At 50.2% G+C, this 26,235-nt stretch overlaps 2 long non-coding RNA genes across 4 annotated transcripts in view; one reads left to right on the forward strand and one right to left on the reverse strand.

Annotated features, from left to right (window-relative positions):
• The window catches only part of LOC149120320 (uncharacterized), a 115,199-nt gene extending 104,332 nt beyond the window's left edge, over positions 1 to 10,867 (reverse strand). Inside the window, exon 1 of the long non-coding RNA XR_016225780.1 lies at positions 10,828 to 10,867. This is a non-coding gene — a long non-coding RNA (uncharacterized LOC149120320). The remainder of the gene's footprint in view (positions 1 to 10,827) is intronic.
• Positions 10,868 to 16,885: 6,018 nt separating this feature from the next.
• Positions 16,886 to 26,235, forward strand: part of LOC149120321 (uncharacterized) — a 45,418-nt gene continuing 36,068 nt past the window's right edge. Inside the window, exons 1-3 of one of the 3 annotated variants that reach the window (XR_016225784.1) lie at positions 16,886 to 17,135; positions 21,611 to 21,699; positions 23,243 to 23,354. This is a non-coding gene — a long non-coding RNA (uncharacterized LOC149120321). Of the gene's footprint in view, positions 17,136 to 21,610; positions 21,700 to 23,242; positions 23,572 to 25,425; positions 25,790 to 26,235 lie in introns of those variants that run through there. The other 2 variants (XR_016225783.1, XR_016225782.1) reach the window with 2 other exon arrangements.

A 26,235-nucleotide genomic window follows, 5' to 3' on the forward strand; every position in this document is an offset into this window, starting at 1 on the left:
CCTGGTCTCCCATGGGGTGCAGGGCCCAAGCACTTGGGCCATCCTCCACTGCACTCCCGGGCCACAGCAGACAGCTGGCCTGGAAGAGGGGCAACCGGGACAGAATCCGGCGCCCTGACCGGGACTAGACCCCGGTGTGCCGGTGCCGCAAGGCGGAGGATTAGCCTAGTGAGCCGCGGCGCTGGCCTCCATATTTCTTAATACACACAGTGAACATGTTTCAGGCAAGATTGAAAAATCATACTGAATCTCTAATATTTTTAATTGCGGCTTACTAGTCCATTGTACACATGTACCTTTTTAAAATTTTACTTTGTTCATTTATTTTGATTTTACTTGAAAGGCAGAGAGAGATCCTCCACCTGCTGATTCTTCCCTAAATACCTGCAACAGCCAGGGCTAAGTCAGGCCAGTCGGGAGTCGGAGCCCAATCTGAGCCTCCTGGGGTGCACATTAGCAGAAAGCTGCATCGGAAGCAGAGTTGGGACTGAAGCTCAGGCTGTATGATACGGCATTCAGCGTCCCAAGGGGCATCTTAATAGCTGTGCCATGCGCCTACCGTTTATTTAAATAATTCCCCTTTTATTAGGCAATTGAGTTGTTTTAATCTTTCTGTGGAACACCTTTGTATCAGAATCTTCATTCCTGTGGCCCAAGCTGTGGCATAGCAGGTAAAGCCACCATGAACAGTGCCAACATCCAATATGGGTGCTGGTTTGTGTCCCGGCTGCTCCACTTCCAATCCGGCTCTCTGCTGTGGCCTCAGAAAGCAGTGGAAGATGGCCCAAGTCCCTCCAGCCCTGTGAGAGAGCTGGAAGAAGCTCCTGGCTCCTGGTTCCTGGCTTCGGATCAGCCCAGCTCTGGCCATTGTGGCCATCTGGGAAGTGAACCAGCGGATGGAAGACTCTCTCTCTCTTTCTTTGCCTCTGCCTCTCTGTAACTCTGCCTTTCAAATAAATAAACCTTTTAAAAAATCTTCATTCTTAGTTTTATTTCTTTTGAATACATTCCCCAAAATGGAGTTATTGGACCCACAGTAGGGGAAATGTTCTTAAAGCTTTGATAGAAATTATTGCACTGTCCTCCTGGGCGGTGTTTGAGAGTGGACTTTCCAGGGGAATTGATTTCTGAGGATATTTTCATGTTGTAGGCTGCCTTCTCCTCCTACTCTGTTGCCCAGTATTATAATAATCTTCTTAAATCAGAACTTTTTATATTAAAAATTTTTTTATTTACTTGAAAGGCAGAGAGACAAAGAGGCATAGAGATCTTCCATCTACTCGTTCACTCCCCAAATCCCTGCAACTGCCCGGGCTGGGGCAAGGCTGATGCCAAAAGCCTGGAGCTCCATCTTGGTGTCTCACAAAAGCTGGCAGGGACCCAAGTACCTGAGCTGTCACTTCTTCCGAGGTGCACGTTAGCAGGAAGGAGGAATCGGAAGTAGAGGAGCCAGAACCGAAACCAGACACTCTGGTACGGCATGCTGGCGTTCCAATCTGCGTCCTACGTTCTCTGCCAAAAGGCCTGCTCCCATTTTTTAAAAAACATTTTTCTCATACAATTATTTCAAAGTAGACGTTTCCCAGGGCAAAGGACATTTTGTTTTTGCTGTACATAAGGATCTCTCTTGAAAGTAGTTGAAATTTCGGGCCGGCGTCGCGGCTCACTAGGCTAATCCTCTGCCTAGCGGCACCGGCACACCAGGTTCTAGTCCCGGTCGGGGCGCCGGATTCTGTCCCGGTTGTCCCTCTTCCAAGCCAGCCCTCTGCTGTGGCCAGGGAGTGCAGTGGAGGATGGCCCAGGTGCTTGGGCCCTGCACCCCATGGGAGACCAGGAAAAGCACCTGGATCCTGGCTCCTGCCATCGGATCAGCGCGGTGCGCCGGCTGCAGCGGCGGTCATTGGAGGGTGAACCAACGGCAAAGGAAGACCTTTCTCTCTCTGTCTCTCTCTCTCACTGTCCACTCTGCCTGTGAAAAGAAAAAAAAAAAAAAAGAAAGTAGTTGAAATTTCAAGTATGAAACAGCAACAGCATCCCTTGTGCCATCACTGCTGATAAAAAAATATCCAGGGAGTTCATGACAAACCTCAGTGACTAAGTATACAGTAATTACTCTCATGTCTTTAAACCAGGAGCAAATAAAAGGCTGTGGTCTCAGGTCAATCATATAATTCAGGGGAACAAACATTTGAGTGCTGATGTGGCATCATGTGGCAAGTGAACCATGGTCGCCATGACTCCAAGCCTACCTCGCTTAGTGCCATAAGTGGGTGACCGATAAGGAGCTTATCAGGAGGCAAAAAGGACACTCGTGCTGGTGAAAAGCTCTTCTTCCAGTGGTGAGAGTTGAGAGACAGACGGGTCTGGTTCTTGGTGGGGATTGGTGGAGTGAGAAGAGGGTCCCACAGAGAACAGAGCTGTAGAAGTCAGAGGCTGCAGGGAGAGCAGGTGTGGACCTTCCTCAGCCCTCGCACAGAGGGCATCAGCTGCTCCAGTCTAGAATCCAGAGAGGCCGTTCCAGGCTGGATCACGAACTGCCTTGAGTGTGGACTTTATCCTGATAGGAAATGAGTTTCTGAGCCAACATATGACACAACCACGTCGACATCATCATTTTATGGTAATGTGAAAGACTGCTCTCTAAGTAATGCAACGGTGACTAAAAAATAACAAAATGAACATACAACCCAAGTATGAACATCAGCCTTCGTTTAAAACTGAGTTTCTCCAACTTTGGCCTTGAGTCTCTGCTTGGAATGTTCCCCAAGTCAACAAAGAGCTAAATTAATAAAAGCAAATGCTCCAAACTACGATTCGGATATGATTTGTGCTCCCCACGAGGGTCACGTGTGGGAAACCTGGTCCAGTGGGTGGTGCTACTGGGAGGTGGTGGGACCTAGTTGAGCTCACTGAGGGGTGGGCTACAAGAAGGTAGTTACACACGGAGCATGCCCAGCCCCTCCCAATATCTCTGTGTCTCCATGATTGAGATGTGCTCACTTGCCCTGACACTGGATGCCACCCCTGCTGTCCGCCACTCACCATAGAGCCCTCACCAGAACTCAGCCAGTGCAGGCACCGAGCCCTTGAACCTCCAGACCTGTGAGCTCAGTGAACCTCCTTTTCTTCATAGTTATTCTGTCAGATATTTTGTTATGCTGACTCAAAGCTCACTGCTAGACTATTTTTTTTTTTTTTTTTGACAGGCAGAGTGGAAAGTGAGAGAGAGAGAGACAGAGAGAAAGGTCTTCCTTTGCCGTTGGTTCACCCTCCAATGGCCGCCGCGGCGGCGCGCTGCGGCCGGCGCACCGCGCTGATCCGATGGCAGGAGCCAGGTACTTACCCTGGTCTCCCATCGGGTGCAGGGCCCAAGCACTTGGGCCATCCTCCACTGCACTCCCGGGCCACAGCAGAGAGCTGGCCTGGAAGAGGGGCAACCAGGACAGAATCCGGTGCCCCGACCGGGACTAGAACCTGGTGTGCTGGCGCCGCTAGGCAGAGGATTAGCCTAGTGAGCTGCGGCGCCAGCCGCTGCTAGACTATTAAACTGTGTCTGGCTCTCTGCCTACCTTTCTTTCTCCCAGGGAGACAGAGAGTGCTCCCATCTGCGGCTTCACTCCTCAGATGCCTCCAATGGCTGGGACTTGGCCAGGCCAAAAAGCCAGGAGCCGAGGGCTCAATCCAAATCTTCCACACAGGTGGCGGGAACCCGAGAGCCATCACCGCCGTAGGAACCAGGTGTGGACTCCATATGTGGGAGGCAATTGTCTTAGCCACTAAGCTAACTGCCTGCCCTGTGCGCGTTTCTGAGTGTACTCACACAGTGCCTATCAACTGCCCATTGTGTCTGCTGAGGTCCTTCATTCAAGGCCATCCATCTGTTCTGTTCCAGTCACTGTCTAGGTGTTAGAAGTAGGAAACCAAGCAGGTCCCTGCCTTCTAGTAACAGAGACACACAGCAAGTAAACAAAGCATACAATGTTCATTTGCAGAGTAGGCTGAGAGAAGAATTCAAGTGCCTCGTTTCACTGCTACTCAAAACGCCCTGACCTTCAGGATAGCAAGTGGGGGAGATAGCTCAGAAGACCCAGCCGACTTGGATAGAGAGGAAACAGGAAATGATGAAGACATCAGACACCCAGGAAGTCCAACTAGCCTAATCATATCCTATAATAAAAAAGAAAAAAAACAGTGCTGAGTAATTGGCCTAGTGGTCAAGACGCCCATGTTTCACACTGGAGTGTCTGGGTTCCATGGCCAGCTCCAACTCCTGACTCCAGCTTCCTGTTACTGCAAACCCTGGGAGGCACCAGGTAATGTCAGGCAGCTGGGTTCCTGCTACCTGCATGGGAGACCTGGATTGAGTTCCTGGCTGAGGGTTCAGCCCTGGCTCAACTCTGGCTGCTGCAGGCATCTGGGGATGGGGGTGCCCTGTCTCTCTGCATCTCAAATAAATAAATTAAAATTGAAAAAAAAAAAAAAACCAATGACAAAGAAAAAGAGAAAAGGCTCATGAAAATATTCAAAGAAATTTCCCAGACCCAAAGGTTGAATTTATAAATGGACAGTTCCAACACCACTGAATGAAAACAGACCTGTTCCATGGGGCCAGCATTGTGGCACATCGGGCGAGGCTGGGCAGGGTGGAGGGTAGGGGTGGGGGTTGTAAAAGACACCGGCTGTGGTCAGCATCCCACATGGGCTCTGGTTCTTTTCCCTGCTTCTCTACTTTCAATCAGCTCCCTGCTGATGGCCTGGGAAAAGCAGCAGAAGATGACCAAAGTGTTTGGGTCCCTGCCATGCACATGGGAGACCTGGGTGAAGCTCCTGGCTCCTGGCTTTGGCCTGGACCATCTCCCGCTGCTGCAGGCAATTGGGAAGTGAACCAGCAGATGGAAAATCTCTGTTGCTCTGCCTTTCGAGTAAATCTTGGAGGAAAAAAAATAGAAAAAAGAAGAGTGTCTGTATGTTGAAACACCGGCAGCCAGTTTTCAAACTCCTTAATAAGAAAGGGTGTGGGCCAGCGCCACGGCTCACTAGGCTAATCCTCCGCCTTGCCCTGCGCCTGCATGGGAGACCAGGAGAGGCACCTGGCTCCTGGCTTCGGATTAGCGCGGTGCGCTGGCTACAGCGCGCCAGCCGCAGTGGCCATTGGGGGGTGAACCAACGGAAGAGAAAGACCTTTCTCTCTGTCTCTCTTTCTCACTGTCCACTTTGCCTGTCAAAAAAAAAAAAAAAAAAAGGGTGTGGCTCAGTGGAACAGTAATGCTACAGTGATGCTAACAGTAATAGTAAAGCTAATCTGTTGAAATGATTGCTGTAACAGTGTTTCTTATTCATTGCCTCATAGTAAAATTTACAGTCACAAAAGAGGATATATAAACCTGGAAATTTTCTATAGATATGCATTTGTTTATTTTGTGCGATTAATATGTTACAAAATCATGGAGCAAACCACATCACTATATTATAATTGTTTTTGTAAATTCTGAACAAGCTCATATTCTGAAAAGCGTTCCTTCTCTCTCTCTTTTTTTTTTTTTTTTGAGATTTATTTATTTATTTGAAAGGCAGAGTCAGAGAGAGAGAGAGAGAGAGAGAAAGAGAGAGAAAGTCTTCCATCTGCTGGCTCACTCCTCAAATGGCCGGAACAACCAGAGCTGTGCCGATCCAAAGCCAGATCTGAAACCAGGAGCCAGGAGCTTCTTCTGGATCTCCCACATGGGTGCAGGGGCCCAAACACTTGATCCATCCTCCACTGCTTTCCCAGGCCATGGCAGAGAGCTGGATTGGAAGTAGAGCAACCGGGACTTGAACTGGCAATCTTGTGGGATGCCAATACTGCAGGCAGTGACTTTACCCATCGGCCCCTCCTTCCCTTAATTGGTGTTAAGTTGGGTATTAGATTTCCATGACTGTTATCCTTGTGTACTATTTATTTTTAAATTTTGTTCACATCTATATCCTGTTCATCTACAGTAAAGTAATTTTATGGAAGATATAATTTCTTACTGCACAAAGAATACACAGGGCATTCCTGTATTAGAGAATAAAGTTGGCCAACTGAATTATCTTATTCTTTTTTTAAAAAAAATTATTTATCTATTTGAAAGTCAGAGTTACACAGAGAGAGGAGAGGCAGAGAGAAGAGAGAGAGAGAGAGAAGTCTTCCATCCAATGGTTCACTCCCCAACTGGCTGCAATAGCTGGAGCTGCACTGATCCGAAGCCAGGAGCCAGGAGCCAGGAGCCAGGAGCCAGGAGCCAGGAGCCAGGAGCCTCCTCTGGGTCTCCCAAGTGGGTGCAGGGGCCCAAGGACTTGGGCCATCTTCTACTGCTTTCCCAGGTGACAGCAGAGAGCTGGATCAGAAGTGGAGCAGCCAGGACCAGACCAGTGCCCAAATGGGTTGCTGGCGCCTCAGGCCAGGGTGTTAACCCTCTGTGCCAAGGTGCCAGCCCCATCTTTTTATTCTTAACACAAATCTTGGACAAAGAGAAACTTAATCAGTGTGTTTATCTTACAAGATGGAAAGACCTAAGCTGAGTCTGATTAATGTATAAAAGATGTTGCAAAGAATTTACTTTATAAATCTTTAAAAAAAATTTTTTTTATTTATTTGACAGGTAGAGTTATAGACAGTGAGAGAGAGAGACAGAGAGAAAGGTCTTCCTTCCGTTGGTTCACTCCCCAAATGGCCACCATGGCCAGAGCTGCGCCGATCCGAAGTCAGGAGCCAGGTGCCTCCCCCTGGTCTCCCACACGGGTGCAGAGTCCAAGCACTTGGGCCATCCCACACTGCCCTCCTGGGCCACAGCAGAGAGCTGGCCTGGAAGAGGAGCAACTGGAACCAGAACCCGGCTCCCATATGGGATGCCGGTGCCGCAGGTGGAGGATTAACCAAGTGAGCCGTGGCACCGGCCCCGATTTTATAAATCTTAAAGGACATGTGATTGAAGGCATTTATCTTTTCTTGATTTTTCCTCCTGAACATTGATGTCTTTAGGAAGTGATCAACATGATGGTTTCAGGGCCTAATTGTTGGCAGACGATTGAGGCACGGATAAAACTGTTCATGTCCGCTGTTTACCACCATGTTATTTGAAATAGAAGTGACCATGTGTATTATCTTGCCTTAAGAAGTCTGACGAAAAAAGCAGCATCTGTCATTTGTAAATTTTCTTGCTCTAAAGAAAGCAGTTATGTTCTACAGATATAAATTATGTAAATAAAAGTTATTTTATACCACTTCAAAAAAAAAAAAAAAAGAGAGAAGAGAAAGAAAGCAAGAAATACCGCTGGCTCCAACAGTCATCCCGTGGGGCAGTGCCTTCAAGCTTCTAAAGGAAAACGAGATTCAAACCGGAATTCTGCTCACAGCCCAACTATTGATAAAGAAGGCGTGTGAAGTGAGAACATTTTCAGACAAGTCAGTTCTGAAGAGCGCTGCCTCCTACGCACCATATCCCAGGAAGCTACCGGAACATATGTTCCTCCAGGAGCAGGAAGCAGAAGAGAAGCCAGGAGAGGCGGGAAGTGCAGCCCCAGCACAGCGGAAGGGGGAACGGCCCCAGCAGCCATGATGGTCGCAAGACCTGCCCGCCTTGGACCAAGGACACTTTGTGGCCAGAAACCCGCACACGGTCTGGTCTGTGCCCAGGGTCACTTCCCCCAGCTGGGAATGGTGAGCGGCAAGCCAGTCCTTCCCAGCATGGACGTGACCGTGGAAGAGTTAAAAGAAATATACAATGAACACCCATATTTCCACCTAAATTCTACAATGAACAGTTCACCATTCATGTTTGAAACGTATCTATCCACTTATCCATCTCACCTCATTTTTTAAGATTTATTTTATTTATTTGAAAGGCAGACTGAGAGAAGGGGAGGAGGAAGGAGGGGGTGGGGAGGGGAGAGGGGGGAGGAGATCTTCCATTCTCTGGTTCACTCCCTCGAAACCTTCAACAGCTGAGGCTAGGCCAGGCTGAGGAGCCTGGAACTTAATGCAAGATTCCCAAGGGGGTAGCTGGGGCCCAGGTACTTGCACCATCTCCTGGCATGTCCTAGGACGATCAGACGTGGAGCAGCCAGGACTTGAACAAGGCAGGTGACCCAAGCAGCAACGGGAGCTGCTGTGTTAAACGCCTGCTTCCAACTCGGGTGATTCTAACGAGACCCACTCGTCTTGTATGCCTGTGCTTTTAGACAGGTGTTTTCCTTTATTACGTGTATGTGCGCAGGAGTGGAATTCTCAAGTCATACTGTGGGTGTGTTTTATTTTATAAATGAGAACTTTTCCCAAAGTGATTGTCTTATTTCACATTCCAACAATGCATCCCCACCAGTGTTTGGCATTGTCAGCCTTTTTTAAAATTTAAAAAATTTATCTATTTCAGAAACAGAGAGACAGACACGGCTCCTGTCTGTTGATTCGCTCTCCGAAGGCCCACAACAGTTGGGGCTGGGCACTGTGGAAGTTGGGAGCCCAGAACTCCATCCAGGTCTTCCATGTGGGTGGCAGGGACCCAAGTACTTGACAGCTACCACCTGCTGTCTCTTAGGGTCTGTATTAGCAGGAGGTTAGAATCAGGAGCCAGAGCCAGATTTGGAGCCTAAATGTGGGATGGTAGCATCTCAACCTAGGCTAACTGTCCTAGCCATTTTTTAAATCCATCTTTTTAATTCTAGCCGTTCTGGTGGGTTTCCAGTAGCATCTCATTGAGTCTTTAATTTGCATTTCCTTGATGGTGAACAATGTTCAACACATTGTGCCTGTGTACTTATCACCATGCCTCTCTCCTAATTAGCAACTTAGCAAGAATCTTCTGATCCTTGTGGACTGCAGTACAGACAAAAAACACCCACAGATCTGCCCAAAATATAAAAATTCTCTGTTATGCGCACAAGAACCCTTCAAAAAGTCTATGGAAAATAGAATTAAGAGATAAGTCTATTTTTTTTAACTTGGAATAGACTTCCATTGTGAATGCTGGGGTGGTCAGTCCTCGGCCATGGGTCAGCGGTACCCCCAACCGAGGCTCTGAAGCTGGGGTTCAGGCCCTCCCTGTGCCCTGCAGCAGCTGTGTTGTGGCCACCTGGTGGGGATGGAAGGGTTGCAGCCTCCGTAGCTCAGAGGAACACACCTGGCCCTCAGCAACAGGAGGTGCCTGAGAAGCTGAACCCGAGCAGGTGCAGGCCCCAGTCACCAGTGCCCAGAAGCCCAGCCGCCCAGCCAACGGCAAAGCCACAGTCACGCAGAACGGGGCTGTTGGACGAGGTGCAGGCCTCTGGGTGGGCAGAAGCCAGAGGCAGCCAGGCAAACTCAGGATTGTCCTCAGGGGAATCCTCCCAGCTGTCTGTGTCCGGGACTCAAAGGCCACTCCTGTCTGCACGCCTACAAGTCACACCCGAGGTGCTACCTGCTTGGGGAAGCCCCAAGGGACGAGGGAAAGAGGGACGGAGAGAATAGGAAAACCCCACTCTGCCTGTTGAGGTTCCAGGTCTGAGATTAGGGGTTCCTTTGCTCTGGCAGCAGCAGACATGACTCCCAGAAGCAGCTCAGCCCAGAGTCCGGTTCCGGGGAGGGGCCTCTGAGTGCTAAGAGGAGGGAGCAGTGAGCTCCTGACAAGGCCCTGGGGATTCTCACCCAGACAGCCATGGGACAGACAGACAGACGGATGGACAGGTGGGGGCTGGCTTCCGGAGGCTGGTGGCCAGCCATGGAGGAGAATGGAGAGAGACACAGAGCCCCGGCCAGCTGCACGCCTGCATCACGCACGTGTGTGTACACACACACACACACACAGAGATATATAACAGTGAGACTAAAACCTAGGGGCTCAGATGTACAAAAACATGTGTGAGTGAGGAAGGAGGCAGGGAAGAGGGCGGGAGACGGGCAGTCCTCCTGAGGCTGACCTCTTGTCTCAGCTGAAAAACTACAGTCCCCTGGAAAACGGGGCGCAGGGCCAGGGCATGGTGGCCACAGCTGCTGGCCTAGCTGGTGAGTGGTGATCAGAGTGGGGGCTCCCTTGGTGGTGGGGGTGGACCACTGGCAGATTCAGCAGCCGCCCGGCAAGAGCCACACAGGCCCCCTGGGGCTTCATCCTGAGACGCTGGCCCCTGCTGCTGGGTTTGGGCTGTGGCAGGAGACTGCTGGACGCAGCTGCCTGGAACTGGCAGGTTTATGGGGCTGGTGTTGTAGCACAGTGGGTTATGCTGTGCCTGTGATGCCAGCATCCCAGAGCAGTGTGGTTCGAGTCCCAGCTGGTCCACTTCTGATCCACTCCCTGCCAATGCACCTGGGAAAGCAGCAGCAGATGGCCCAAGTGTCTGGGACCCTGCCACCCACGTGGGAGATCTGCATGGAGTTCCACCCTCCTGGCTTCAGCCTGGGCCACCTCTGACCATGCGGCCATTTAGGGAATGAACCAACAGATGGAAGATCTCTCTCTCTCTCTCTCTCTCTCTCTGTCTCTTCCTCTTTCTGTAACTCTTTCAAATAAATAAATAAATAAATATTTTTTTTTAAATATAAATTTATGAGGCCGGCGCCGTGGCTCACTAGGCTAATCCTCTACCTAGCGGCGCCGGCACATGGGGTTCTAGTCCCAGTCGGGGCGCCAGATTCTGTCCCGGTTGCCCCTCTTACAGGCCAGCTCTCTGCTGTGGCCCGGGAGTGCAGTGGAGGATGGCCCAAGTCTTGGGCCCTGCACCCCATGGGAGACCAGGAAAAGCACCTGGCTCCTGCCATCGGATCAGCGCGGTGCGCCGGCCGTAGCACACCGGCCGCGGCGGCCATTGGAGGGTGAACCAACGGCAAAGGAAGACCTTTCTCTCTGTCTCTCTCACTGTCCACTCTGCTTGTCAAAAAAAATAGATATATATATATATACATAAATTTATGGCCGGCGTGGCGGCCCACTAGGCTAATCCTCTACCTGCGGCGCTGGCACCATGGGTTCTAGTTCCGGTTGGGGCGCTGGATTCTGTCCCAGTTGCCCCTCTTCCAGTCCAGCTCTCTGCTGTGGCCCGGGAGGGTAGTGGAGGATGGCCCAAGTCCTTGGGCCCTGCACCTGCATAGGAGACCAGGAAGCAGCACCTGGCTCCTGGCTTCAGATGGGCACAGCTCCGGCCGTAGTGGCCATTTGGGGGGTGAACCAACGGAAGGAAGACCTTTATCTCTGTCTCTCTCTCACTGTCTAACTCTGCCTGTCCAAAAAAATGGTGTGTATATATATATATATATATAAATGTATTTAGGTGCAAAAAACTTCAAAATACATGCATGTTTTTTTTTCATAAGATGCATTTTCTGTGAACTTTTTGAAGATCTGTTGTCCACGCTTGTGAACGAGTGGACTATATCCGGAGGGACACACAAGAAGCTGGCAGCATCAATGGTTCTGGGGAAAAGGGATTTTTCATTGTTTATCTTTTTGCTTCTTTCAGATTTCATACCCTGTGCCCTTATGGATAAAAATCACACACTCACCCTAACAGATTTCAGAGGGAAATAAAAAAGATCTCAGGTGTGTGAGTCAACTTTGACAAGGTGGCAAAAGGCATGAAATCCCAAGGGAGGCTCTGGATTCCGCTAAATACAAGGGCCTGGTGTCCAGAGACAACGGCTGTCTGTTTGCATGCCACCAGCCGTCACGTTGGACGTGTGGCCCGGTGGGTGGAGCACCGGATTAGGAACCTGGGAACCGCCCTGGGAACCACCCTGTCTACCACCAGGCTGGTCTCAGCTCTGCCTCCAACCACAGGCTAGAAGACTTTGCTAAGTCCCTACTCCCCTTTGCTCATTTGGACAAAGAGGAGAATGAACCCTGGACTCCTGACTCTGGTTTGCAAGTCCAGTCAGGGCTGTAAAAAGGAGGGACTGGGGAGCCAGCCACTTTCAATGATTCATTGTGTTATCGGTTTTTTCTTTTTTTTTACGAAACTCCTAGGTGCGCATCTTTAATCATCAACTATTACAGGAAAGTTTATACTAAAGACCTCAGTCCCCTGCCTAACCTTTCCTTGGGTCTCCCCACTGCCATGTCTGCCCCTAAAAGAAACCTATTTCTTTGGAAAATGGCGAAAGGGGGACTGGCAATGTGGCACAGTGGGTTAAGCCACCACCTGCAACACTGGCATCCCAGATGAATGCCGGTTCAAGTTCCGGCTGCTCTGCTTCCTGCTTCTGATGCAGCTCCCTGGGAATACTCTTGGGAAAGCAGTGGAAGATGGTCCCAGTGCTTGGGCCCCTGCACCTCTGTGGGAGTTCCAGGCTCTTGGCTTCAGCCTGGTGATTGCAACCACCTGGTGAATGAACCAACGGATGGAAGATCCTTCTCTCTCTACCTCTGTCACTCTTTCAAATTAATGAATACATCTTTAAAAATAAAATAAAATAAAAAATTGTAGAAGAAAAGGGCTGGCCAGCACTGTGGTGTAGTGAGTTAAGCTGCCGCCTGCAGCACTGGCATCCCATACAGGCACTGGTTCAAGTCCCAGCTACTCCACTTCTGATCCAGCTCCCTGCTAATGCACCTGGGAAAGCAGCAGAAGATGGCCCAAGTTCTTGGGCCCCTGCACCTACATGGAAGGCCTGGAGGAAGCTCCTGGCTCCTGGATTTGGCCTGGCCCAGCCCAGTCATTGTGGCCACTTGGGGAATGAACTGGAAGATGGAAGACCTCTCTCTCTTTCTATCACTCTGCCTTTCTTTCTTTTCTTTTCTTTTCTTTTCTTTTTTTTTTTTTTTTATTTTTTGACAGGCAGTGTGGACAGTGAGAGAGAGACAGAGAGAAAGGTCTTCCTTTGCCGTTGGTTCACCCTCCAATGGCCGCCGCGGCTGGCGCACTGTGGCCAGTGCACCGCGCTGATCCGATGGCAGGAGCCAGGTGCTTCTCCTGGTCTCCCATGGGGTGCAGGGCCCAAGACTTGGGCCATCCTCCACTGCCTTCCGGGGCCACAGCAGAGAGCTGGACTGGAAGAGGAGCAACCGGGACTAGAACCCGGCATCCATATGGGATTAAGGTGCCTCAGGCAGAGGATTAGCCAAGTGAGCCACGGTGCCAGCCCCACTCTGCCTTTCAAATAAATAAAAAATAAATATTAAAAACAAAAAAGGCACAGTACCTAAATGTACAGTCACTTTTAACCATATCTGTCTCCTTGCAGCCACTTTCTCTGTTTCTCAGAATAGCAAGCTGCTGCCCCTACTTCCTGCTGGGCAGCAGTAACTGTTATGACACGGCTTTCTGCTGTGACAAATGAAGCTTTAGCTCCCGATACCGCCATCACCCTCGTCCTTTTATGGCTGGCTATTTCAGTTCTCCTCTTGGTGACTGCTGAAACCATAAACATCATATGGGCCCTGTCTTTTTTGTTCCACTCCCTATATCCTGGGTCACCCTACGTGAGAGAAGACCTCACTCCATCCAGGTGGCAGGTCACCTGGGAGTGCCCAGGGCAGCTGAGACCGATGGGCTGGTGCCCTCTGAGCCAAGGGCAGCTGTTTGCTTGGACCCTGATCTTATTGCTCTTGTCCCCAGAGTCAGGACGGTGAAGTCACTTGAGAGCGATCATCCTGCCCAGAAATAGGGTGGGAGAGAAGCCAAGATTGTCTCTGAGCCTTCCAGGCCCCCAACCATCCTGTTGCTTGCTCCTTTTCTCTTTAAGTTTCCTTGATGTGGTCTCACGCTGCAGCTTCTCTCTCCCTGCAAATGTCCAAGAGAAATAAAATGCAGCCCTGGTAGCAATTGGAAAGAGTAAGAGGAAACAAATGCACCCAATCTTAATGTTTTGTTTAACCCAAGGTAACTAAAATATTACCATTTCAACATATAATCATTATAAAAACTGAGCTATTTTACATTCTTCCTTTTTATTAAAGATTTATTTATTTGAAAGTCAGAGTTATGGAGAGGCACAGGCAGAGAGAGAGAGAGGGAGGGAGGGAGGTTTTCTATCCTATGGTTCACTACCCAGATGGCTGCAACAGCTGGATCTGTGCTGATCTGAAGCCAGGAGCCAGGCACTTCTTCCAGGTCTCCTTCGTGGGTGCAGGGGCCCAAGGACTTGGGCCATCTTCTACTGCTTTCCCAGGCCATAGCAGAGAACTGGATCAGAAGTGGAGCAGCCGGGACTTGAACTGGCACCCATATGGAATGCCAGCACTGCAGGTGGTGGCTTTACCTGCTACGCCACAGCGCTGGCCCCTACATTCTTTAATTTCATATTAAATATTCAAACTCTGGGGTATATTTTACAGCCACATCTCCATTCAGTTCATCTCATACAGCATATTAAATGTTCATCAGAAGCATGTGATCTACATTTGAAAAAAAATCCATATTTATTTGAACAGCAGAAAGAGAGAGAGGGAGAGAGAGAGAAACAGAGGTCTTCCAGCTGCTGGTTCACTCCCACACTGGGCCAGGCCAAAGCCAGGAACCAGGAACTGCATCCAGGTATCCCCTCGGGCGGTAGGGGCCCAAGTACTGGAGCCATCATTCACTGCCTTCCCAAGCACCCTAGCAGGGAGCTAGATCAGAAACTGGGACTCAGGCCGGTACTCTGATATGGGGTGCCAGTGATGCAAATGGCGGCTTAACCCACTGCGCCACAGTGGCAGTCCTCGGTCTGTATTTAGATTCAGTAAAATTTAGATGAAAAAGGAGAGTCCCATACCCAGCTTGTTCATCTGAGTTTTCTACAACAGTCATGTATGAGAGTGGTCCCATAAGATTACAATGGAGGCAAAAAATTCCTATTATTTAATATTTTTACCATACCTTTTCGGTTTTTCAATTTTTAACTAATTTATTTGAGAGTCAGAAAGACAGCCAGTGATAGCTCCCAGCTGTTGATTTACTCCCCAAATGTCCAGAACAGACATAACTGGGCCAGGGCCGAGGCCAGGAGCCTGGAACACCACTCAGGTCTCCTATGTGGGTTACAGGAATCCAAATTCTTTTTTTTTTTTTTTTTTTTTTTTTACAGGCAGAGTGTTAGAGAGAGACAGAGAGAAAAGTCTTCCTTCTGTTGGGTCACCCCCCAAATGGCTGCTACGGCTGGCGCACCGTGCCGATCTGAAGCCAGGTGCTTCCTCCTGTTCTCCCATGCAAGTGCATGGCCCAAGCATTTGGGCCATCCTCCACTGCCTTCCCAGGCCACAGCAGAGAGCTGGACTGGAAGAAAAGCAACCAGGGTCAGCGTCACAGCTCACTAGGCTAATCCTCCGCCTTGTGGCGCCAGCACACCGGGTTCTAGTCCCAGTCGGGGCGCCGGATTCTGTCCCGGTTGCTCCTCTTCCAGTCCAGCTCTCTGCTGTGGCCAGGGAGTGCAGTGGAGGATGGCACTTGGGCCCTGCACCCCATGGGAGACCAGGTGAAGCACCTGGCTCCTGGCTTTGGATCAGCGCAGTGCACTGGCCGCAGCGGCCACTGGGGGGTGAACCAATGGAAAAGGAAGACCTTTCTGTCTCTCTAACTCTGCCTGTAAAAAAAAAAAAAAAGAAAGAAAGAAAGAAAGAAAAGAAAAGCAACCGGGACAGAATCCAGCACCCCAACTGGGACTAGAACCCAGGGTACCGGCACCGTAGACGGAGGATTAGCCTAGTGAGTCGTGGCACCAGCCAGGAATCCAAATTCTAGAGCCCTCACTGCTGCCTCCCAGAGTCTGTCTTAGCAGGAAGCTGGAATGAAGAGCTGGAGCTAGGAACTGAACCCAGGGACTCGAATGTGAGACATGGGCACGTTAACCGTTAGGCTGACCATGGTGTTACCACTGCCTGTAGTGTTTGTACAGTAATATGCTTTGTCAGTGTGTGGCCTAGGAGCTCTGGGCTATCTCATGTAGCCTAGTTGTGTAACAGGCCACACTGTCTAGGTCTCTGTGATGTTTGCTCAAGGATGAAGTTACCTGGAGGGGCCTGGCCTTGTGGCACAGCAAGTTAAAGCAGCCGCCTGCAGCACCTGCATCCCATATGGGCACTGGTTCTAGTCCCGGCTGCTCCACTCCCAATCCAGCTCTATGCTGTGGCCTGGGAAAATGGTAGAAGATGGCCCAAGTGCTTGGGCCCCTGCACCTGTGTGGGAGACCCAGATGGAATTCCTCATCCCTGGCTTCAGCTTGGCTCAGGCCTGGCTGCGGCAGGCATTTGCGGAGTGAACCAGTGGATGGAAGCTCTCTCTGTCTCTTTGTCTTTCAAACCAATCAATCAAGTAATCATTAAAAAAAAAAAAAGCCATGAAAAAAAGATTCCAAAGCCTGTAGTATTTTTGTCATAGCAGCAAAAATAGCTAGGACAGCCGGCACCGCGGCTCACTAGGCTAATCCTCCGCCTAGCAGCGCCGGCACACCGGGTTCTAGTCCCGGTTGGGGCGCCGGATTCTGTCCCGGTTGCCCCTCTTCCAGGCCAGCTCTCTGCTGTGGCCCGGGAGTGCAGTGGAGGATGGCCCAGGTGCTTGGGCCCTGCACCCCATGGGAGACCAGGAGAAGCACCTGGCTCCTGCCATCGGATCAGTGCGGTGCGCCGGCCGCGGCGGCCATTGGAGGGTGAACCAACGGCAAAGGAAGACTTTTCTCTCTGTCTCTCTCTCTCACTGTCCACTCTGCCTGTCAAAAAATAATAAAACAAACAAACAAACAAACAAACAAAATTAGCTAGGACATGGGAGAACATCTTCAGCTGGTTGCAGGCGACAGAAGGCTATTGTGGATTGAGATGAACGGGAACAATACTAGAGAGTTCACAGACTCAGAGGCAAGGGCAGGACCCAGGGCCACTGTAGGGCTCTCGGTGATCTTGTCTGGGGGGCCCTGCTCACAATGACTGAGACCACCTGCCCCAGGCCCCAGGGCTACTCCTCCCCGGTTTCTGGTCCTGAGGAGCGGAGGCGGAGGGCTTGATTGCTCCTGCTGGGTCACCTGTCTCTGGTTTAGGAAAAAGAGAAGGAGCCGGTGACTCAGAGTCCGCCAGAACCAAGGGAATGGATAGAGGAAGTCGCTCCAGGAGAAAGGGAAGCTGTGGCTGGGCAGGCAAAACCAAAAGATCTTCGCTCCATCCCTGAGGGCCGGGTGCAGAGTGAATGATGGAGCTAAAGTGACCGCGGCTTAAACGAGATGGACATTTGTGTTTCTGGTAGGTGACATCCAGCAGGAAGTGATGCAAGCTGGCCAATGCCTCTTTCTTGTTTTTTTTTTTTTAGACTTATTTATTTATTTGGAAGTCAGAGTTACACACAGAGAGAAGGAGAGAGAGAGAGAGAGAGAGAGAGGTCTTCCATCTGCTGGTTCACTGCCCAGTTGGCCGCAACGGCCGGAGCTGTGCTGATCCGAAAACAGGAGCCAGGAGCTTCTTCTGGGTCTCCCATGTGGGTGCAGGGGCCCAAGCACTTGGGCCATCTTCCACTGCTTTCCCAGGCCGCAGCAGAGAGCTGGATTGGAAGTGGAGCAGTGGGGTCTCCAACCGGCGCCCATATGGAATGTCGATGCTTCAGGCCAGGACGTTAACCCTGGTCCATGCCTCTTGTCCATGAAGTCTTGGTCCCTATTTCCTTCCTTGTGGGTTCTGATGGGGTTCTGGCTGGCAAGAGGCAGAGGAGAAAGACGAGATTGTGCCCAGGGTCTCCCCAGGGCGATTCTAGATGCCATCATACCACCTCTCACATCCCATTGGCTAGAATGGGGTCACATGACTACACCGTGCTGCAGGGCAGGCTGGGAAGTGTACTCCCGGGTGAACGTCCTGTTTCCCCTGCGAGCAGAGAAGAATGGATGCTAGAGGACGATGATCTGGGCTTGGCATCTCCACCTGATGCCGCCTGACTGCGTATCTTTCCGCACACTTAGCATATTTAACCACTCCTGCTCATCCTAATGCAACCATCAGTTGCAATAGCTCTGAGAACGGGAGTTCTGGAGAGCTCTTCATTCAATTCCATCCCCAAATTTTGCAACCTGTGGCCCAAACAGAAGTTTACCCAGTGCTGGCTTACCCTAATCCCCATATACAATGAGGAGAAGAAAATGCGACTGTGTCCTCACAGTAGCTGGGACTGGGGGTGGGATGAGCCCAGCAGCCAGGTGCTCCATCCTTGTCTCTCAAGGCCCAAGCACTTGAACCATCACTTGCTACCTCCCAGGTGCAGCAGCAGGAAGCTAGATTGGAAGCAGAGGAGCCAGGATTCAGATTGGCAGGATGCTGGCTTAATACACATGCTGGCCCCAATATTTGTTTGTTTGTTTAGAAGGAGGCAGAGACAGAGATTTCCCATCTACTGGTTCATTCCCCAATTGCTGGCAGCAGCCAGGGCTGGGCCAAGCTGAAGCTAGGAGCCAGGAACTCATGGTCTCCCAGTTGGGTGGCAGGGACCAACCCATCCTGTGCTGCCTTCCAGGGTGTGCGTTAGCCACCAGCTGGGAATCAAACCCAGGGCCTCTGATGTGGGATGCAGGTGTGTCAGCTGGTGGCTGCACCCACTGCACCATAACCCCTGACCCAGCCCTAAGGAACAAATCTAAGCAATTGTCATAAAACAGAATCACAGAAAGTCACAATGGGACATGTGGCTCCTGAGGATATACCAGTGGGAGAAAAGGGAACCTGAATCTGTGAAGTCTGCTGATGTAACTAGCCCAGGACAGTAATGAGGAAGTCTCTACCGGGGGAGGCGATGGCATTTATAAAATGGTACTGAAAAAAGGAAGAGAAAGAGCGGGACCACACACTGAGAGACCGGGGTTTAACTTTAAAGAGAGAGCAACTTGAGAGGCTTGCCTATTTATTTCTGAAAAGTCGGATATAATATGAAACAAACAAAAACAAGCGATGGAGGAAATGTGAAATCTGATGATTTCAAGGAACTGTTTTCTTTAGGGGGGGGGATAGAACTGTGGTTGAGGGCTAACTCTAGTTAAGGGTTTATCTTTCCGAAATAAACACGGAGGTATTTGCAAATGTAAGAATGGAATCTCATTTGGAAGTGGGGTCTTCACACCTGTAGTTCGTTAAGATGAGGTCATCCTGGAGCAGGGTACTCCCCTGGGCCGTCGGCTGTGGTCTTTATGAGAGGATACACACACTCACACTCAGACACACACACTCATACACTCGCACATTTACAGACACACACTCACATACTCACTCTCACACATTCACACACATACACCCACCCCACACTCATACACACTCACTCACATTTACACACTCACACACTCATGCTCATACACATACACAGCCCTCACACACATTCACACACTCACATGTAAACACACACAAGTCACTCACACACATGCTCTCACACTCACACACTCACATTCACATATACCCAAATACACACACAATTCACTCACACATATGTGCTCAAACGCTCATACACACACACACATTCACACACACGTCACTCACACAAATGCTCTCACATTCACACACATTCACATACATGCAAACACACACACATGCGCTCACTCATACACACACTCAGACACACTCATACAAGTCACTCACACACATGCTCTCACACTCACACACACATTCACATACACCCAAATACACACACAATTCACTCACACACACATGCACTCAAACGCTCATACACACACTCACACACACACAATTCACTCACACACGTGCACTCACACACACACACAGAATCTGGCCGTGTTGAGATGGGTGCAGCAGCAGGAGAGATGTAGTTAGAAACCTGGGCTGCCAAAGGCTTCCAGCAAGCTCTGGGAGGTGGCAGCGGTGAGGAAGGGTCCTCTCCAGAGCCCTGAGGGGAGACCTGCAGCCTCCGGAACTGGGAGAGGATGAGGTTCAGGCATGAAGCCCCCCAACGTGTGGTCATTTGTTACGGCAGCCTCAGGGGTTAACGCAAGGACCACCATCAGCTCTGGAATTCCCATGTGTTTGCTTGTAGTCAGTATCTTTATGGGTGCTCAAATTGTCCTGGTTTGGGCTGGTAGGAGGTTCTTCTTCTTCATTTACTTTCATTTTATTTGAAAGGCAGAGAGAGACACCTTCCTTCTGCTGGTTCACTCCCCAAATGCCCATAAGAGCTGGGGCTGGGCCAGGCTGAAGCCAGGAGCCTGGAAGTCGGTCTGGGTCCCCCACGCAGCAGGGCATGGAACTACATACGTGAGCCATCATCTGCTGGGCAGGGAAAGAAACGCTTTAGTGGTTTATTGAAGTTTCTTATTTTTTGTGCAGTGAGATTCTAGTTTTAATAATTCTGGGAAATGGTTCCTCTTTGTGTTTGGCTCTGTCACTAACTGGATTCAGGTTTTATTTTGCTTTCAGATTTTAAAGCAATTTTTTGACATTTATCTATTTGAAAGTAATAATTACAAGGGGGGGAGAGAGAGAGAGAGAGAGAGAGAGAGAGAGAGAGAGATTTTCCATCTGTGGGTTCACTTCCCAAATGGCCAGCCCCTAAAGCAAATTTAACTTTGTTTTATAATTGTGTGAAATATTTACATGGTCCCAAAGTCAAATTCTGTGGTTAACCCATTGCCTGTGATACTGGTATCCCATATGAGCGCTGGTTCAAGTCCTGGCTGCTGCTCTTCCAATCCGCCTCCCTGCTAACAGCCTGGGAAAGCAGTGGAAGATGGGCCCAAGTGCTTGGTTTCCTGCCACCCACGTGGGAGACCCAGAAGAAGTTCCTGGCTTTGGCTTGGCCAAGCCCAAAGTGTGTTTCATTCCCCAAATGGCCGCAACAAGCCAGGTCTGGGCCAGGCTGAAGCCAGGAGCCTGGAACTCCATTCAGGTCTCCCCTGCGCTTTCCCGGGCTCATTCACAGGGAGCTGGATCAGAAGCAGAACAGCTAGAACTTGAACCATTACTTGGATCAGGGATGCCAACGACCCCAGCCCTGTCCATTTATTAACCAGACATTCTCCATGTTTTCCTCTCCCTTACTGTGTCACTTGACATTATGCACGGCTTGTACATGAGCCTGAGCCTGGAAAGAGCCCTCCAGTGGGAGACTGGAAACTCACGTGGTTAGAGCCCTGCCTCCCTTCCAGGTCAGCTCAAGAATGAGCAAAGGAATGTAAGGGATTTCTATCCAACATTTGGGATCACTCCGATCCACCTTCCAGCAGCACAGTCTAGTTGTATCCCTGTTCAGGTTGCTGGGGGCCCATGGTTAAACGTCATTAATTGGGGCTGCGGTGCTGGCATCCCATATGGCCGCCGGTTCGAGTCCCAGCTGCTCCTCTTCTGGTCCAGCTCTCTGCTATGGCCTGGGAAGGCAGTGGAAGACAGCTCACGTGCTTGGGCCCCTGCATCCACATGGGAGACCTGGCTTCAGGCTTCAGCCTGGCCCAGCCCCAGCCATTGCAGCCCTTTGGGAAGTGAACCCGCAGACGGAAGATATCTTTCTCTCTGTCTCTCCCCCTCTGTAACTATACCTCTCAAATAGATAAATATTTTTAAAATTTTAAAGTAAACCTCATTAACCACACCAAGAGCTAATTGATCCCATGACACCTACACTCCAAAAGGGCTCCCGGGCTCTGAGCATGAGAAGAGCTACCGCTTTCCTAGTGTCCGCTGCTCTCTGACCCAAGTGTGGCTGTACCTGTTCCCATTCACTTCTCCTCACTTTGCAGAATGAGCTCACGGGAGCGCCGAGAAATTGCTAAGTCTAGAAGCTGAAGTCTACAGCTGTCTGCAGTAGGGAAGAGAGGAGACAAAGCAGGTGGGTCTAGTTACATTCTCCTCCTCCTCCCCCTCCCCCACCTTCTCCTCAAGCACTTGTCCATCTTCCACTGCTTTCTCACGTGCATTAGCAGGGAGCTGGATCAGAAGTAGAGCAGCCAGAACTCCAACCGATGCTCATATGGTGTACCAGGATTAGGAGATGAAGTGGCAGCTTAACCTGCCACACAACAGCAGCCCCAAGAACAGTATTTTTCTATTTATCCCTCCTTGTAACCCTCTGTGCCTCAAGAAAAATACTTCTCACACTTATTATTTGGTCCATCTGCATCTGTTTCTGAAGTTATTCTTAGCAGAACATCTTCCCTAGGGCTGCTCAGTGAATTGGGCTGAGTTGAATCCTAGCTCATGAACCTAGACGGATTTTGCAGCCAGCATTGCAGCTTGGAAGTAGTTAACCCTGACGTTTATTAAACCCCGACTCGAGTTAGCATTCTTTCGGGTTCTCTTCCACCTTTCATTATGTCTCACTGCAACCGGCTCCTTAGCTCAGTTTAACTCTGCGGTCATTTTGTTTGCTGTTGTTTATGGCAACTGAATGGCTTATTAAAATGCCTCCGTGGCATTTAGAAACAGAGAAATGAACAACCAGGGGAGCATATGTATGTTCGAGGGCACATACATAGGTTTGTGGGGAAAGGGGCAAGCACTGTGGTGCAATGGGTTCCGTCAGCACTTGCAATGCCGGCATCCAGGGACCAAGCGCTTGAGCCCCCGCCACCCATGTGGGAGACTTGGATGCAATTCCTGGCTCCCGGCTTTGGTCTGGCCCAGCCCTGACCATTACAGCCAGATGGGGAATGAACCAACAGGTGGAAGATCTCTGTCTCTCCCCCTCTGTGTCTTTCGAATAAACTGTTTTTTTTTAAATTTTTTTTATTTTTTTTTTGACAGGCAGAGTGGACAGTGAGAGAGAGAGACAGAGAGAAAGGTCTTCCTTTTGCCGTTGGTTCACCCTCCAATGGCCGCCGCGGCCGGCGCGCTGCGGCCGGTGCACCACGCTGATCCGATGGCAGGAGCCAGGAGCCAGGTGCTTTTCCTGGTCTCCCATGGGGTGCAGGGCCCAAGCACCTGGGCCATCCTCCACTGCACTCCCTGGCCACAGCAGAGAGCTGGCCTGGAAGAGGGGCAACCGGGACAGAATCCGGCGCCCCGACCGGGACTAGAACCCGGTGTGCCGGCGCCGCTAGGTGGAGGATTAGCCTAGTGAGCCGCGGCGCCGGCCCGAATAAACTGTTTTTAAAACAGTCAACACAGTACAACAACATTAATAAAAATTCATGGAAAATAGCATTAAGAGATCATTTCTAGTGTTGCAAAGAAATTGAAATTTATACATATAAAGGTCTTCTTGAGAAAGCATTTGATGAAAAAACTATGCATGGTTTTCAAAGATGTTTGTACCAAAATGAATCATCTTTTAATTCGATTTTTCACGCACAAAGTACCTTTGTGTGTGTCTGTGTGTGTATAACATTACTACAGCCCAAATGGTCTTTTTTTTTTTTTTTTTTTTTTTACAGACAGAGTGGACCGTGAGAGAGAAAGGTCTTCCTTTGCCGTTGGTTCACCCTCCAATGGCCGCCGCTGCAGCCGGCGCACCGCACTGATCCGATGGCAGGAGCCAGGATCCAGGTGCTTTTCCTGGTCTCCCATGGGGTGCAGGGCCCAAGCACCTGGGCCATCCTCCTCTGCACTCCCTGGCCATAGCAGAGAGCTGGCCTGGAAGAGGGGCAACTGGGACAGAATCCAGCGCCCCGACCGGGACTAGAACCCGGTGTGCCGGCGCCGCAAGGTGGAGGATTAGCCTATTGAGCCACGGCGCCGGCCCAAATGGTCTTCTAACACTGATCAAATAAGTAGGACAGTCAGTTTTCCACCAGTGAAAATCATTACAGGCCTAAGAATAAATTTAGCCGACCTCCGAATCTGTTTATCTGATTGCTTTTGTATTGTCTGGCAAATTTTACATAGGAAACTCTCGTCGTTAAAATCTTCATCAGCTAGTTTCCCAAACACAGCATAGATGTCTTCATTTTGCTGTTTTTGGGGAGAGAGCTTGAAAAACAATGGTAACTCAGCAGCGTGTGTTCTGCCGTGCTCAAAGATAGCATCCAATGGGCATTCAAAGGAAAAAATAGCTTACAAAAAAGGAAGTGAGCTTTTTAATGTCAATGATAAATGTGGCAAAAATATAATTCTGCAAGAATAAGAGAAACGAAAGATTTGTGAACATTTTTTGAAATATCTTATTTTGATAACAAAGGTAGTCACAAGCTAAGAACCCTGAAGTATCTATTATTATTATTTTTTTTGACAGGCAGAGTGGACAGTGAGAGAGAGAGAGACAGAGAGAAAGGTCTTCCTTTTGCCGTTGGTTCACCCTCCAATGGCCACCACCGCTGGTGTGCTACGGCCAGTGCACCGTGCTGATCCGATGGCAGGAGCCAGGTACTTATCCTGGTCTCCCATGGGGTGCTGGGCCCAAGTACTTGGGCCATCCTCCACTGTACTTCCCTGGCCACAGCAGAGAGCTGGCCTGGAAGAGGGGCAACCGGGACAGAATCCGGCGCCCCGACTGGGACTAGAACCTGGTGTGCCGGCGCCGCAAGGCGGAGGATTAGCCTAGTGAGCCGCGGCACCGGCCTTGAAGTATCTATTTAATATGATCTTGCATATATGGTATCCCTGAGCATCCACCCATGGCTCTCAGGTGGGCTTTGTGGCACAGCAGATTAACCTTCTGCACTGGATGCTTTTTTATTTTTTTAAAAGATTTATTTTATTTATTTGAAAGAGTTATGGAGAGAGGTCCTCCATCTGCTGGTTCACTCCCCAGATGGCTACAGCAGCCAAAGCTGTGCCAATCCGAAGCCAGGAGCTTCTTCTGAGTCTCCCATGCGGGTGCAGGGTACCAAGGACTTGGGCCATCTTTCACTGCTTTCCCAGGCCATAGCAAGGAGCTGGATCGGAAGTGGAGCAGCAGGGACTAGAACCGGTGGCCGTATGGGATGCCGACGCTTCAGGCCAGGGCGTTAACCTGCTGTGCCACAGCGCTGGCCCAGCGTTGGATGCTTTGGAGTCTCAGCTGATCCGGATTGCTGCTGATGCATCCTGGGAGGCAGCAGCTGACTCTCAGGTGCTTGGGGCCCCAGCACTCAAGAAGGAGGTGGGGATGGAGCTCCTGGCTCCTGGCTTCAGCCTGGTCCAGCCCTGGCCGCTGTGGCCATTTGGAGAGGGAACCAGTGGATGGAAGATTCTTTTTTTCTCTCTCTCTCTCATAGATGAAAATAAATATGTAAGGGAATGCAGTAGGCATTTGAAGAAAAGTGCCATAAATTCCCTCTATTGTTTATAATCTCCCTCTTTGGGTTATAGACAGAAGATTTGTGAAAAGGATCTGAAAATGAGGGTTAAAAATGATCATTACTGCAAACCCACTCAGGGGCCAGGGACTTCCTCATGAAACAAATCCACTTTAAAAAAAAAAGATTTATTTATTTATTTGAAAGGCAGTTACAGAGAGGCAGAGGGGGAGAGAGAGAGAGAGAGAGAGAGAGAGAGAGGTCTTCCATCTGCTGGTTCACTCCCCAAATGGCTGCAATGACTGGAGCTATGCTGATCGGAAGCCAGGAGCCAGGAGCTTCTTCCTGGTCTCCCACAGGTGCAGGGGCCCAAGGACTTGGGCCATCTACTGTTTTCCCAGGCTACAGCAGAGAGCTGGATCGGAAGTGGAGCAGCCAGGACTAGAACCCGTGCCCACATGGGATGCCACCACTGCAGGCAATGGCTTTCTCCACTACAGCACGGGACCCAACAGATCTGCTTTTACACAGAGACTTTCCACCGTGGCTTTCTCCAAGGATTCGAGGCTTGCATTTCCCTCCATCACCACCTGGACCAGGCTCCTGGCTTTTCTCATGGGCGGGCAGAAGTCAGCAGCTACAGGAAGGTACCTGTCTTCTCCATCATGGCAATTTTTTAAAAAAAGATTTTATTTATTTATTTGAGAGGTAGAGTTACAGACAGTGAGAGAGACAGACAAAGTTCTTCCTTATGCTTGTTCACTCCCCAAATCATCATGGCAAATCTTTAAAAGTCGTTATTAAAATAAAAAATAAAGAAATAAAATAAAAATCCCAGAGAACTCTACACGTCTTGGCAGTTCAAGTATTTTTACTTTTGACACCAGGGGCTTGCATGAACGCTGTCATAATTAAGATTAAATGACAATTATTCGGGCCGGCGCCGCGGCTCACTAGGCTAATCCTCCGCCTTGCGGCGCCGGCACACCGGGTTCTAGTCCCGGTCGGGGCGCTGGATTCTGTCCCGGTTGCCCCTCTTCCAGGCCAGCTCTCTGCTGTGGGCAGGGAGTGCAGTGGAGGATGGCCCAAGTGCTTGGGCCCTGCACCCCATGGGAGACCAGGAGAAGCACCTGGCTCCTGCCTTCGGATCAGCGCGGTGCACCGGCCCCAGCGGCCATTGGAGGGTGAACCAACGGCAAAGGAAGACCTTT

This window comes from Oryctolagus cuniculus, chromosome 19 (genome assembly GCF_051225735.1).
Source record: "Oryctolagus cuniculus isolate XC-2025 breed Fujian yellow rabbit chromosome 19, ASM5122573v1, whole genome shotgun sequence".
Taxonomy (NCBI): Eukaryota; Metazoa; Chordata; class Mammalia; order Lagomorpha; family Leporidae; genus Oryctolagus; species Oryctolagus cuniculus.